Genomic DNA, 14,333 nt, shown 5'->3' on the forward strand with positions numbered 1-14,333 from the left:
CCCCAGGCTGGAAGGGCAGCCAGCGACTACCCTCAAATGCCCGCGGGGCGTGTGGGCAGTGCAGGGGGCTGGGCCCCCAGGGAATGGAGGCCCCCGGGAGCAACTGTCCCCATTTGCTGCTGACACAGAGAATCCCAAAGAGGTCAGACCTCTGCCTGCCTGCTCAGGAAGCTGGAACTCAGGATTTGATTGGGAGGCCTCTGATCTTTTAAATGTAGACACTGATTCCAAAATAACACCGCAGGCAGGTCAAACAGAGCATGTGCCTGAGAGAGCCTCAGAGTTCTCGGGGCCTGAGGGACAATGGAGCAAAATAGCCCCCTGACAAAGGAGTCAACTGAGACCCATAGAAGAAGGACCAGGCCTGCAGACAGTTAGGACCAAGTCGGGCCAAAGCCAAGGCCCCTGACTCTCCCATGCTCCCCCGGCACCTCCACCCACCTCCCAGAGGAACCCTGGGAAGAGCAGCACACACCTCTCCACCCCTCACCTGCCCCCGCCGTGCAGACCCACCCAGCTGAGGGGGAAGGGCCATGTGCCCCTCACTAGCCATCCCCCCTCCCCAGCAGGCCTTTGACCCCGCACTTCCGGCCCCCAGGGTCTCCCACACTCCTCAGACCCCATAGCTGCAGAATTGCTCTCCCACTCTACGGAAAAGGGAAACCAAGGCCAGAGAGGCCAGATCATTTCCCAAAGTTCCTCTATGACAAGTTCCAGACAGTGGGGAGGGGGATCTGTGTCTGTTTGCAGGTTCCTGTAACTCAGGCACCACCGGGAGGCCCCAACTTGCGGGGCAGGGTGAGCAGGGGTGAGTCAGATGCAGGGCCGGGCCGGTTCAGAGCAGCCTGAGCACAGAGCCAAGTGCAGAGAAGCCAGGCCTCAGCCTCCCCTGCTGGAGACTGAAGTGGGGGCTAAGCAGGGGCCCAGGCACCCTTAGGGTCAGGGGTGAATGCACAAGGCAAGAGCAGGCGCCGCCCCCAGTTAGAGAGAGAGATCAGGGTGCTGAGGGCCCAGAACGTCAGTGGTTCCCCACACCGGGGGCCCCTCTCTCTCCTCTGGCACTTTCTGCCATCCCATCCCTTAGCCCACTTCTAACCCTGGGCCACAGCCAGGTGTTTTAATGCTGGCCTTTGCGGGGCAGTGGGGGGGAGGAAGGGGAAATACCCCTATACGCATGTTGTCTGGTGCCCCAGGGCCTCGTGGGCCAGCCCAGGGGTCTTGAGGAGCCACATGCATGCTGGGATGTTCAACGCCTGCTCGGTGCCGGGTCCCAGGCCAGGAGACACGGATGAACAGGCTTGGGCCTGATGTCAGGGTGTCCCAGCCCACGGGGAGAAGAGGGCAAGAGAAAACTAAAATCCCATGGAGCAGCCAGGGCCTTATCACCTGTGAAGTGCAGGCAGGGGGAGAGAAGCGTTCCTAAGCAGCTCATGTGCACAGGATTCATCTCGGCGTTCAATCTGGTCTTTTGTCAACTTTGCATCTGTATCCAGCAAAATGCACGTCAGAGCAGTAGTTCATAAAGTCATCCCCCCATGTGCTATTATTACACATTAAAATGACTTGTTAAGACATGAAAATGCAAATGGATCTTAACAAAAACTTTCCTTTTTTAAGGACATGTGAAAAGCAAAGTTGGAGGATTTAGAATGCTACAATTTAGTTCCTAAAATACAGACATATTTTGAATATAAATGATCTGAGGGACAGACATAGTGTAGGTGCTTGGTCCAGAAAGTGAATTTTTTTTTTTTTTTTTTTTTTTTTTTTTTTTTTTTTTGCTGTACGCGGGCCTCTCACTGCTGTGGCCTCTCCCGTTGCGGAGCACAGGCTCCGGACATACAGGCTCAGCGGCCATGGCTCATGGGCCCAGCTGCTCCGCGGCATGTGGGATCTTCCCGGACCGGGGCATGAACCCGCGTCCCCTGCATCGGCAGGTGGACTCTCAACCACCACACCACCAGGGAAGCCCCAGAAAGTGAATTTTTATAATTCATATTATCGCCATACTTCTTACATAGTAAATACAAAATAAATGTTGAATAAATCAGAAGAAAGAAAGAAAGAAAGAAAGAAAGAAAGAAAGAAAGAAAGAAAGAAAGAAAGAAAGAAAGAAAGAAAAGAAAGGAAGGAAGGAAGGAAGGAAGAAAGAAAGAAAGAAAAATGCATGTGTAATCCCTGTGCAGCTCAGTGAATTTTCACAAAGTGAAACCAGCACCTGTATAACCAACACCCAGATCACAAAGTGACTTGAGCATCTCCCAGAGCCCCCACCCCCCGACCCTGTGCTCCCTTCCAGGTACTAACCACCCCCCAGGGGAACCATTACATCTAACAGCAGAGACTCATAGGACCTGCTTTCATGCTTTATATAATTGGACTCATAACACAGCTCCTTTTATGTCTTCTTGCTGAACATTACGTCTGCAAGGTTTTCTCACTGCTGGAGAGAATCCTGTTGTGTGAACAGATGTGTAGGATGGTGACAGGGACGTGGGAAAGGACATTCCAGGCGGGGGAACTTGGGGGACGAAGGCAGGGAGGTGAGAAACAGCCCAGCCCCCAACCTTGCTCCTACAGCAAGTATCTGGAGCTTGGAGGACCTCGCAGGTGCCCCCTCCTAACCCAAAGAGGGTCACTGCTTAACGCCAGACCAGCTCCCAGGATGGGCATCAGCCAGGAGCCAGGCCTGAGTCTGAAGCCCAAGGCCTCCCCAAAACCCCCGGCTCTGTGTCCTGTCCACCGCCTCCCAAATCCAGTCTGCTCTCCTCCCCCACCACCATGTAATCTGCAAAAAGAGGAAAGGCACCAAAGAGACATGCTCATCGTATGCAAATAATATGCAAATGAACTAGACTCCCTGGGTCAACTTGGACAGTGACCAGAGCAAAGGGACAGCCAGACCTTCAAACTCCAAGGGGATAGACCACCCCCAGCACTGTCTCAGTCCTCCCACTAGTTCCTAGCACACACAGCCCTCACCCCCAAACCTTCATCCCGAAGCTCCAGCCTCCTGCTTTTCCCTTCACCTACTGGTTCAACTTTGAGTCACAAGGGGGCTGCAGGATGGAGGCCTTGAGGTGGGCTCAGCCCCTGCCTTCCAGGAGCTCACAGTCTATCTGGGAAGTGGACACAGACACAGCCACCACTCCCCAGTAAAGAGCCGGGCTCAGGACAGCGCTTCTCAGCCTTGAAATTACCTGGGGAATTGGGAACTCAGTAGTTCTGGGTGTGGCCCGAGACTCTGCATTTCTGGCCAGCTCCCAGGGGATACTGATGTTCCTGGTCCCAGGCCACTCTGCAAGCACCCAGGCGTATAGAGGTGTGTGCACAGTGGCCCTGGGAACACGAAGGGGGCTGGGAGAAAAGCAGGTAGAAGAGCGGTTAGGAACCAGCAGGCCAGGATCAAATCTCAGCCCTCTCCTGATGTGCATTGGGCACGTGTCTCCCCAACCCAGAGCTCGGGGTCCTAAGCTGAAAGATGCCCACGGATAACGGATAACGCCTGCCCCCACCTCACCAGGTTCCCGAGGCTTCAGTGAAACAGGACTTGTCAAGGGCCTCCGTGAAGCCTGGCACATTGCAAGTGCGTGATAATTGGGAGACATTAAAAAAAAAAAAATCCAAGGTTGACTAGGAAAGGGCATGGGGAAGATTTTGGGGCGAAGGAAATGTTCTCTATCTTGATTGGGGTGGTGGTCCTTTGGGTACACGCATTTGTCAAAACTCACGAACTCTGGGACCTCCCTGGTGGTCCAGTGTTTAAGAATCCCTCTTGCAATGCAGGGGACGCTGGTTTGATCCCTGGTCGGGGAACTAAAATCTCACATGCCACAGGGCAACTAAATCCTCGCACCACAACTAGGGAGAAGCCCACACACTGCAACGAAGATGCCGCGTGCCGCAACTAGGACCCTACGCAGCCAATAAATAAATAAACAAATAAATAAACGCATGGACTCTGCACTTAAAATGAGTGAATACTTCAATACCTCCATTAAAGTTGAATTTTTACAAAGAGAGCAATGAGATTGGGACTTGCAAGGTGAAAAGGACAGGGGTTACATTAGAAAGAGAGAACTGCCCAGGTAGAGGCATGGAGGTGGGAAAATGCAGCCACAGGAAGAAGGCGAGAAGACAGGTCTCCCTCACTGAGCACTTCTGTGAGGGGTGGAGGAGAGCCAAGGCCCAAACTGGGAGGAGAGCGTCCTGACCCCCTCCAAGGGCTGCTGGAGACCAGGGTCCATGGAGCCCCTGCTGAGTGTTTCTGGGTGGCTGACATCAGTGACCCCTCATTGAGCACCTACTGTACGCCAGGCACTGGTTTGGGACTTCACCTAGATCAGGGTTCACCTGATCCCTTCCCAAGAACTAAAAATAGTTTTTACATTTTTAAGTCATTTTTTTTAAAGTAAAAGAACAACATTTCGTGACATGAGAAAATTGTACAAAATTCAAATTTCGACGTCCAATAGTAAAGATTTATTGGAACACGCCCACACCCATTTGTCCATGGGTTGCTTCACACTCCAAGGACAGAGTTGGGTAGTTGTGACAAAGACCAAATGGCCAGCAAAACCTAAAATATTTACCATCTGGCCCTTTACAAAAAAGTTTGCCTCTTAAGCCTATAAAGTAGAGGTTAAGACCGCAGTGTACGAATGAGGAAGAAGGAGGGTGCTACGCACCCTCCGTTGCTGAGGTTCGGACCTGCCCCCAACTCCAGGCAGGGCTGACCCCCGCCTCCCTAGCCCTGCTGGCAAACCCGACCCACCTCCTCCGAGCACCCGGCAGAGCAGCAGCGCCCCCTGCCGGCGGTCGGAGGTTGGACGGCGCGCGCCGAGCCCCGACTCTTGGCGTCTGCCGCCACCTGGTGGCCTTCTTTGGAAGTGCAGCCAGGGGCCCGGACGGACGGGGTCCGAGGGAAGGCGGGGCCCGTGCAGATAGATGTAGCAATGACCGAGGCCAACCGGCAAACTATTCAGGCAGAGGTTGAAGCCTTCAAGCTAGTGTCCACTGAAAACGTTTCACCTCGTTCCTGCTTATTTGATGGGTGAGAGTACATGTGACAGTGCCTAGCGGGATGCCTAGATGCTTAAAAACGTCAGGTGTTGACTGTGGCTCTCAGTCTCCACTTCCTGCGGGGGTGGGGGGAACAAGAGCTGCGGCCAGAGGAGGATTGGAAGGGACTTGAAAGATCTTGAACAGACCCAAGTCCCCCAACCATGCACTGGGCTTTGCATGCTTCTCTCATTCTTTCTTACCTTCATTCATTATTCATTCATTCTTCCAAGAAAACTTTCTTGAGCACCAAACGAGGCAATGCCCTGATAACAAGACAGTGTCCTTGCCACGTGCATCTGACAGTCCAGTGGGAAAGGCTATTACCCGATAATTTCAGTAAGGCATGAGGAGCCATATTTAGGGGGAGCGGAGAAGCCTAAACCTGCAGGGCAGCACACAAGGCTTTGGGGAAGGCTTGAAGTGGCCCGAAGATGGGTGAGTGCACGTGCAAAGGCCCAGAGGTGAGTGTGCCCAGCAAGTTGCTGAAAGAAGGCCTGAGAGGCAGGAACACAGAGAGCAGCCAGGCAAGGACGCAAGACGAGGCTGGAGGGAGAAGCGGACTGTGCCAGGTAGAGCCTCCAATGCTGGGTGGATGCACCAGGGTCAACGGGCAGCCCCTGCAAGGTCTGGGAAGAGGCAAGGCACTTCTGTTCCTCAGGCTCACCCATTCCATGACTGGGCAGTTCTGATCGCTGGAAAGTTATTCATTCTGGGGTGAAGCAGCCAGCTGTAAGCTCCCCCTGCCCACAGGCTCCTGTCCTGCTCAGGACGTGCACAGGTGGAGTGGCCTCCCTGCCCCCAGGACAGACTCTCACCCCCTCACAGCCTCACTGGCTGTTCCCTGACAGAGGCGGCCTCACAGGGCAGGTGGGAGGGAGCTCTGGAACCAGGCTCCAGGTGCAAATCCCAGCTCATCCCCTTAACGGCTGTGTGACCCTGGGCCTCTTACCTAACCTCTCTGAACCTCGATTCTCTCCTCTGTGAAAGAGGCACAACACTGCTCACCTCAGAGTGGGTGCACTTGCAAGGGATGGAGGTAGGAAATGCTCCCCGCCCTCGGTGTGCACCCAGTGACTTGGGTCTTAGGTGTCGGTCATCAGTGAGCGCTCCTCGTTTGCCACTTCACTCCCAGTACAGTGCTTGCCACCTGGTGGGTGCTCAATAATTTTAGCTGGATGAATGAATGAATGATCACTGTGCTGATTACATGCAAACCCACAATTGCCACTCGGGACACAGGACAGCACAATTGCGAACGGTGACACAGCTCCCCAGCTGAACCAGCAGTACCCTCGCCCCCATCACATCCCTGGTGAAAGTGCAGAGGCCCAAAGCTCGGAAGACAAACCCACTCAGTTAAGACGTGGAGGAAACTCAAGACTGAGCCCTGCGTGCTCGCGGCGCCCTCTGTTGGACAGACCCATCATTGCGCGCCGCGGGAGGGGGTGGGGGGACACGCAGTCCTTACCCCCGCCCCGCCCCCTCCTCCCCCCTATCCCCGCGAACCACTGGGGATAGCCCCGCCCCTTCTTCACACACCCCGTCGCCCAGGGAAGCCCCAGAGTGTACCTGACCCTCCGCAGACATCTTTGGCCTGCCTCTCGCCTCTCTCCTGCGCCCTCGGCAAGCACATTTCAGGCATTCCTAAATCCCCGCCATCCCTCCCCCGCTCTCTCAGCTGGTCTCAATTGTCAAATGTTGGAGCGGAAAAGGACTTTAATAATAATAGTAAATTATTAAAGTCCCTCCCTGCTCCAACATCGCCCCTCTTCTGGGCCACACAGAATCCCAGAAAGGGGGGAGAATGTGGTGACTGTCAGGTCATTAGTGCAACCATCACTTCGCCTTCGCGAAAATCGGGGCAGGAGGACTGGGAGAGAACAGGAAGAGGAGACTTCGTGGGCATTTGCCGCGAGCTGGACTCTGTGATCGGCCCTTTCCTGGTACAAAGACACTTGCCCGAGGCCACAGTGCAGAGCCAGGACCCAAACCTGCCACTCCCTCCCTGCCTGGTGCTCCTTCCATCCTACCGGGATCTCTCTTGGAAAAGGGACCTTGGAAGAAGGCGGTACAGGAAACACACGCACACACTCACTATAGACCTCCAACTGGTGTCCCCACCCCAGACCTAACGCCCGCCAGCCCTAGAGAGAGGACTCCCCTCCACACACCTCGAGGGAACCGAGTAGCCTTTCAGCGCTTTGGATGCTGGGAAGGTGGTAGGAGCAAGGGGGGGGGGGGAGACCAGGGAGAACCTCACCTGTTCTGAAGCCCGGTCTATGCTGCCATCTTGTGGCCTTATCAGGAAGTGCGCCTGTTCCGCCGCTCTGCGTTCGTCTTGTAAAGGTCCAAGTTAACACGTGGGTTGAGCGAAACTGAACAGTGTGCTCCGGCTCCCAGGGACAGAGAAAGGAACAAGGCACAGCCCGTTCCTTTACAGTTCGTTTAAAGCTTACAGTCTGGCTGGGTGGCTCCAAACAGTGACATGGTCCAAAACGCAACTCAGAGCCAGATGCTCACCAAAATAGGTCTGCAGAAGGTTCCAAAAGATGGAGAGAGGCATCAGGAAAGTGATGTTGAAGCTGGGCCTTAAAGGGCAGGTAGAACTGGGGGCGAGCGAAGATGAAAGAAGACACTCCAGGTGAAGGGACCAGCCTGAGCAAAGGTACAGAGGCAGGAAAACATCGGTTCTAAGGAATCCAGTTTGTCCCAAGCCTAGGTCAGATGTAAGGCATTGAGGGCACGATCATTTGGGAGCCTAACGGGCAAAGCTGAGTTTGTACTTAAATCCTTATGCAGTGAAGAACCAGCAAAAGTCTCTGAGCAGGGGCACTGCTCTGTCAGGGATCTCTCCAGGAAAAAAAAAAAGCATAGTAGCTGCAGAGGAGGGGAGTGAACAGGGCAAACAGGAGAGAAGTTTTGGGCAGCTGAGAAGGTGCTGGGCAAAGAGAACGGATGAAGAACACGCCGCGCTGATGGTGGTACTACTGAGAGTGCTGACAAGCCAGGGCCACCAGGAGAGACGAGGACTTCAGCTTGAGTTGCTCTCTGTGAAGACGTCCTTCACGCACTACAAGTAATAAATTGATAAAAGCGGAAGCAGTAACACCGGCTCACATGTGTACAGACTACATAGTAAAGAAAGCACTTTAACTCATGCATGCCTTTGACTAGTATTTATTGAGCCCCTACTATGCAGCAGGGCCTGTGCTAAATGGTTTGGGATCCATCAGTAAATGGTGGTTGATTCCAGTAGAGACAGACATTAACAGCCTTAATAAATACGTAAAGTACATGGTGTTCTAGAAGGTGCTATGGGAAAAAAGGAGCCATAATGCAGGGAAAGGAGTATGGGAGGACTGGGTGGAGGGCTGCAATTTAAAAAGGGGGGGGGGTGTCCAAGAGGGAAGGGATGTGTTTATGCGTATGGCTGATTCTCTTCGTTGTGCGGCAGAAATTAACACAACATTGTAAAGCAAGTATACTCCAATTTTAAAAAAAGTAAAATTTAATTTAAAAAATATAAATAAATAAAACAGGGTGGTCAAGAAAGGAGACATTTAAGGAAAACCTCGAGAGGAAGGGTAGCAGGGAATCTTAAAAAAAACAACAAATACAAATGAACTTTTTTCCAAAACAGAAAGAGACTCACAGACATAGAAAACAAATTTATGGTTACCAAAGGGGAAGGGGGTGTGGGGGAGCGATAAATGAGGAGGTTAGGATTAACATGTACACGTCACTATATATAAAATAGATAAGCAACAAGGACCTACTGTACAGCACAGGGAATTCTACTCAATATTTTGTAATAGTCTATAAGGGAAGAGAATCTGAAGAAGAATTTATTTATTTACTTACTTACTTTACTTATTTATTTATATTTATATATAACTGAATCACTGTGCTGTACACCTGAAACTAGCATGATATTGTAAATCAACTATACTTCAATTTTTTTAATTTTTTTAGTTTACTTTCCCCTAAGAGGCCTATATTCCCCCCCACCTTCCCTTTTTTCTATTAAGATGGTATTTAAAGCCTGAATTCTAAGCCACCTTGGAATTACTCTTTTTTTTTCCTGGGTACCTCTCCCATATGCATGAGGTATACATGTTAATAAACTTGTTTGTTTTTCTCTTGTTAATCTGTCTTTTATTACAGGAGTCTCAGCCAAGAACTTAGAAGGGTGGAGGGAAAATTATATTTTCTTCCCCTAGAACACTTTGGGAAAGAAAGCCATGTGAATATCTGGGGAGAAGCTTCCAGATCCCAAAGTGGGAGCATTTCTGGCATGTTCTAGGCCCAGCAAGGGAGCTGGTGTGGCTGGAGTTGGGGGTGGAGGGTGGAGTAGTTGAGATGAGCTGGGAGAGGTGATAAGGATTGATACAGGGGCCCTGTATCATGTGAAGACATGTGAAGACGGGCTTTTTCTTTTGAGCAGGTGGCAGTCATGTTGTGATTTCCATTTGAAGGAGCTTCCTCAGGCTGCCCTGTGGGGACCAGACTCCAGGGAGCTTGGGTGAAAGTTGGGGGCTATTGCAACCATCCAAGGCATAGATGATGGTGGTTCAGTCTGGGGCAGGAACCAAGGAGTGTTGAGCAGTGATCAGGCTCTGATATACTGTGCAGAGAGACCTCGAGGTTGCCTAACCACTGGATGTGGGGTGCGAGAGAAGAGTCAGGATACTGTCTCCACGGGGAAGGAGCTGCCATCAGCGGAGACGGGGCCACTGTGAATGGGGCAGCTTGGGCGGGGAGGGGAGATTAGGAGCTCAGACTGGGGCTTGGTAAGTTTGAGGTGTTTATTAAACATCATAAGGCGGATATCAAGTGAATCAACTTCATTCAGCCCACTTGGTAACCATGTGTGTGTGTGTTTGTGTCTGTGTGTTTATTGTGGAAAGTACACGCAACATAAAATTTGCCATTTTAATCATTTTTAAGTATATCATTCAGTGGCATTGTTGTACACATTGTACATTGTGTAGATTCACATTGTTGTACAACCATCATCCAACATCATCCTCCTCATCACAATCCATCTCCAGAAACTTTTCATCATCCCAAACTGAAACTCTCTATCCATTAAACAATAACTCCCCATTCTCCCTTCCCCCAACCCCTGGCAGCCATCATTCTATTTCTATAAATTTGCCTATTCTGTGTACTTCATCTAGGTGGAATCATCCAATAGTTGTCCTTTTGTATCTGGCTTTTTTCATTTAGCATAGTGTTTTCAAGGTTCATCCATGTTGTAGCATGTGTCAAAATTTCATTCCTTATTAAGGCTGAATAATATTCCATTGTATAGGAATTCGTTTTGTTTATCCATTCATCCCTCAATGAACATTTGAGGGTTTTTCACCTTGTGGCTATTGTGAATAGTGCTGCTATGAACATGGGTGTACCTCTGCTCATGTCTCTCTGCTTTCAATTCTTTTGGGTTTATACACAGAAGTGGAATTGTGGACCATATGTCAATTCTATGTTTAGTTTTTTTTGAGGAGCTGCTATGCTGTTTCCCAACCCTGTGTGTTTTTTCCCCACTTTACACAGGAGGGCTTGAGAATCAGACAGGGAAAGGAACTTACAGGAGGTAGCAGAGCCCTGAGCCAAGGATGCTTGCCCCAGAGATGTTTCTGGTTCTCTTGGCCACTGTGATTCGGAAACCCCTGCTAGAGACAGACCTGGAAATAGAAACTTGTGGGAGCTGTATTGAACCAAGGTGCAAACTTAGGAGCCAACTTCATAGAGCTGGTGGGGAATGAGTTTGCCAGTTTGCTGCAGAAGAGAGGAATGTGAGACCCAAGACAGCAGGAAGCAGGAGTTTGGGACCTGGCAGGAGTCCAGAGAAGGAAGGGGAGAGCTGCCTGTCAACACAGCCCCAGGCCAGGCCATCCAATCACAGCTTGCTAGCAGCTGTGTGACCTCGGGCTGGTTACTTACCGTTTCTTTGTTTTTTGGTTTTTTTTTAATTTATAAGTAGGTAAGCCCCTACTGACCCTTTCTGAGCCTCTGTCTCCCCATCTATAAAATGGTGATGATAAAAGTTCTTGCCTTTGGACTTCCCTGGTGGCGCAGTGGTTAAGAGTCTGCCTGCCACTGGTTGCATAGCAAGATATGCTTATGTGACCAGCACACCAAAAAAGCCTTGGTCCCTAGGGCTCCAACAGGACTCACTGGGTAGGGACACTTCACACATGTTCCTACAGTTCCCTGCTGGTGGCCTCTGATGAAGGACTCTGAAGCCTGTACTGGACCTCTCTGGACTCTACCCAATGAAAACATCTTTCCTGCTGCTTTACTCTGTATTTTCTGCCATAATAAATTTTATCTGTGTGTATAAAAAAAAAAAAAAAGAGTCTGCCTGCCAATGCAGGGGACATGGGTTCAAGCTCTAGTCCGGGAAGATCCCACATGCTGCAGAGCAACTAAGCCTGTGCGCCACAACTACTGAGCCTGCACTCTAGAGCCCATGAGCCACAACTACTGAGCCCGCATGCCACAAATACTGAAGCCCGCGTGCCTAGAGCCCATGATCTGAAACAAGAGAAGCCACTGCAATGAGAAGATCACGCACCACAACGAAGAGTAGCCCCTGCTCGCCACAACTAGAGAAAGCCCGCACGCAACAATGAAGACCCAATGTGGCCAAAAATTAATTAATTTTTTTTAAAAAGTCCTTGCCTCATCGGGTTGATGTGACAACTAAACATGATGAACTAGGATTTGTAAAGCCCTTGGCAGAAAGCTGAGAGAGTGTCACAGAGCCCAGGGAGGAAAGAGTCAGAGAAGTGGCTGGGAGAGAGGGGAAAGGCCCTCCTTCACATGGGCTGCTGGAGGGAATGTGAACCAGTTTGCCTCTTGAGGGCAGTTTAGCAAACATCTTAAAGATATGCTTATCTGGGGCTTCCCTGGTGGCGCAGTGGTTCAGAGTTCGCCTGCCAATGCAGGGGACATGGGTTCGTGCCCCGGTCCGGGAAGATCCCACATGCCGCGGAGCAGCTGGGCCCATGAGCCATGGCCACTGAGCCTGCGCGTCCGGAGCCTGTGCTCCGCAACGGGAGAGGCCACAGCAGTGAGAGGCCCGCGTACCGCAAAAATAAATAAATTAAGTAAGTAAGTAATTAAATAAAAATAAATAAATAAATTTTAAAAAGGATTCTGGCACCAAGAAGTTTGCAGCAACCAACCACACCCCCTCCCCTTTTAGTATAAAAGAAGCCTGAACTCTGACTCAGGGAAGACAGTTCTTTGGGACACGAGTCCACCATCTTTTCTGTCTGCTGGCTTTCTGAGTAAAGTCACCCTCCTTTGCCCCAACGACTGGTCTCTTGATTTATTGGCCTGTCCTGCGGTGAGAAGTACGAGCTTGGAGTCGGTTACAGCCTGAGGACACAGAACAGACAAGTAGCAGGACAGCATCTCAAACGGTCCCTTGACTTAAAACCCCTATTTTGTTAGCAGGGCCTCCTGTAGGGACTGAGATGATTCCCCTGGGTTTGGGCTGCAACGCAGGAAGCCCTCAGATCCTCAGGAGCATCTGGGAAGAGAGAAAGGAAAACACGCACGAATACATGCTCACACTCACTCAGATATGCATCCACACGCACACTGACACTCACATGCCTATAGCCTGCTCATACACTCTCACCTGCACGTATTCACACACACCCACCCCCCCACACACACACACACACAGTTGTCCCGCTCATCTCTGAAGCACAACTGAACTCTGGCGGCCCCCTGACCCTTCTGTCAAAGTGTGGGTTCAGCCACTGTTTGTTTAAAGAAAGGAATTAGGGATCCAAAAAATTGTTTGTTTCGTTTGTTTGCTGTACACGGGCCTCTCACTGCTGTGGCCTCTCCCGTTGCGGAGCACAGGCTCTGGACGCGCAGGCTCAGCGGCCATGGCTCACGGGCCCAGCCGCTCCGCGGCATGTGGGATCTTCCCGGACCGGGGCACGAACCCATGTCCCCTGCATCGGCAGGTGGACTCTCAACCACTGCGCCACCAGGGAAGCCCCCCAAAAATGTTTTTTAAATCCTAGTCTATGTGCTGTGATAGCTGCCCTGTCCACAGCAGCAGTGACCACCCAGACTCAGTCCTCAAGCATGTAGTAACATACCCTCCTCACCCCAAGAATTGGGATGCACTCCCAGGCACTAGCCCCACCAAGGAAATGACCAACCCCCTTACAAAGGCAGAATCACCCCAAGGCTTCTCCTGGAAACCCAGCCACTCCAGGTGGCCATGCTGCCCAGCAGGAAGAGGGCCACCACCACCCTGGCCAGTGTCCTTGTCCAAGCCCAGGCTTGGGCAGAAGAGCTAATGCCCCCTGCTTTGTCAGAATCTCGTGGGACAGGAGTGGGAAACACTCAGCACAGCATGTAGTGAGTAGTGGGTACTCAATAATTGTTCGTTTCACAAAATGAAAAATGTATTGCCCAAGAGTGAACGCTAATGTAAACCATGGGGTTTGGGTGATTGTGATGTGTCACTGTAGGTTCATCAGTTGTAACAAATGTACCACTCTGGTGGGAATGTTGACAGTGGAAGAGGCAGCTCTACCTGGGCGGAGCCAGAAGGTACTTTCCTCTCGGTTTTGCTGTAAACCTGAAACTGCTCTAAAGAATAAAGTCTATTTTTTGGTAATTATTTCCTAGAATTGCTCTTAGGAAGAGTCTTAGCTAGGGGTAGAGAGGACAGCATCTAAGCTGTTTGGGGCAAAGGACAAGGTTGGTGCCCCAGCCCCTGGGGCATGGTCAGGTGGACATATTTGGTCAGTAGCTGGTGGAGGTGTCAGCTTGGGCTGGGCGAGTGAAACAAAAGGAAAGACCTTCACCTTCCTGGTGGTAGAACCCTCAGCCCTGCCCAGGAAGAGACCCAGTTTGGGTGGGGGAAGATAAGCCACTTGGGAAAGGAAAAGATCATGTAACTCTCTTCACATGACCGTCCCTGAGCTGTTTTCTAAACTGGGAGCAGGAAGCAATTCGCAAGCTCATCTGAGATGCTTGAGGCTGGAATAGGAGACCAGGAAACAAGTCTGATGTTGGTGAGGAGAAGGCTGGGGGGAACAGCCAAGCGTATGAGTGTGGATTTGCCATGTGCTGTGTCAACGAATCCTCTCTTCAGTCTGGAATCATCTAGAGCAGTGCTTTCCAGTAGAAATATAATGCATGCCACCCATGTAACTTTAAATTTCCTGGTAGACACATTTTTTAAAAAGTAAAAAGAAGCAGCTGAAATTAATTTTAATAATCTA

The sequence above is a fragment of the Mesoplodon densirostris genome, chromosome 18 (genome assembly GCF_025265405.1).
Source record: "Mesoplodon densirostris isolate mMesDen1 chromosome 18, mMesDen1 primary haplotype, whole genome shotgun sequence".
Lineage (NCBI taxonomy): Eukaryota > Metazoa > Chordata > Mammalia > Artiodactyla > Ziphiidae > Mesoplodon > Mesoplodon densirostris.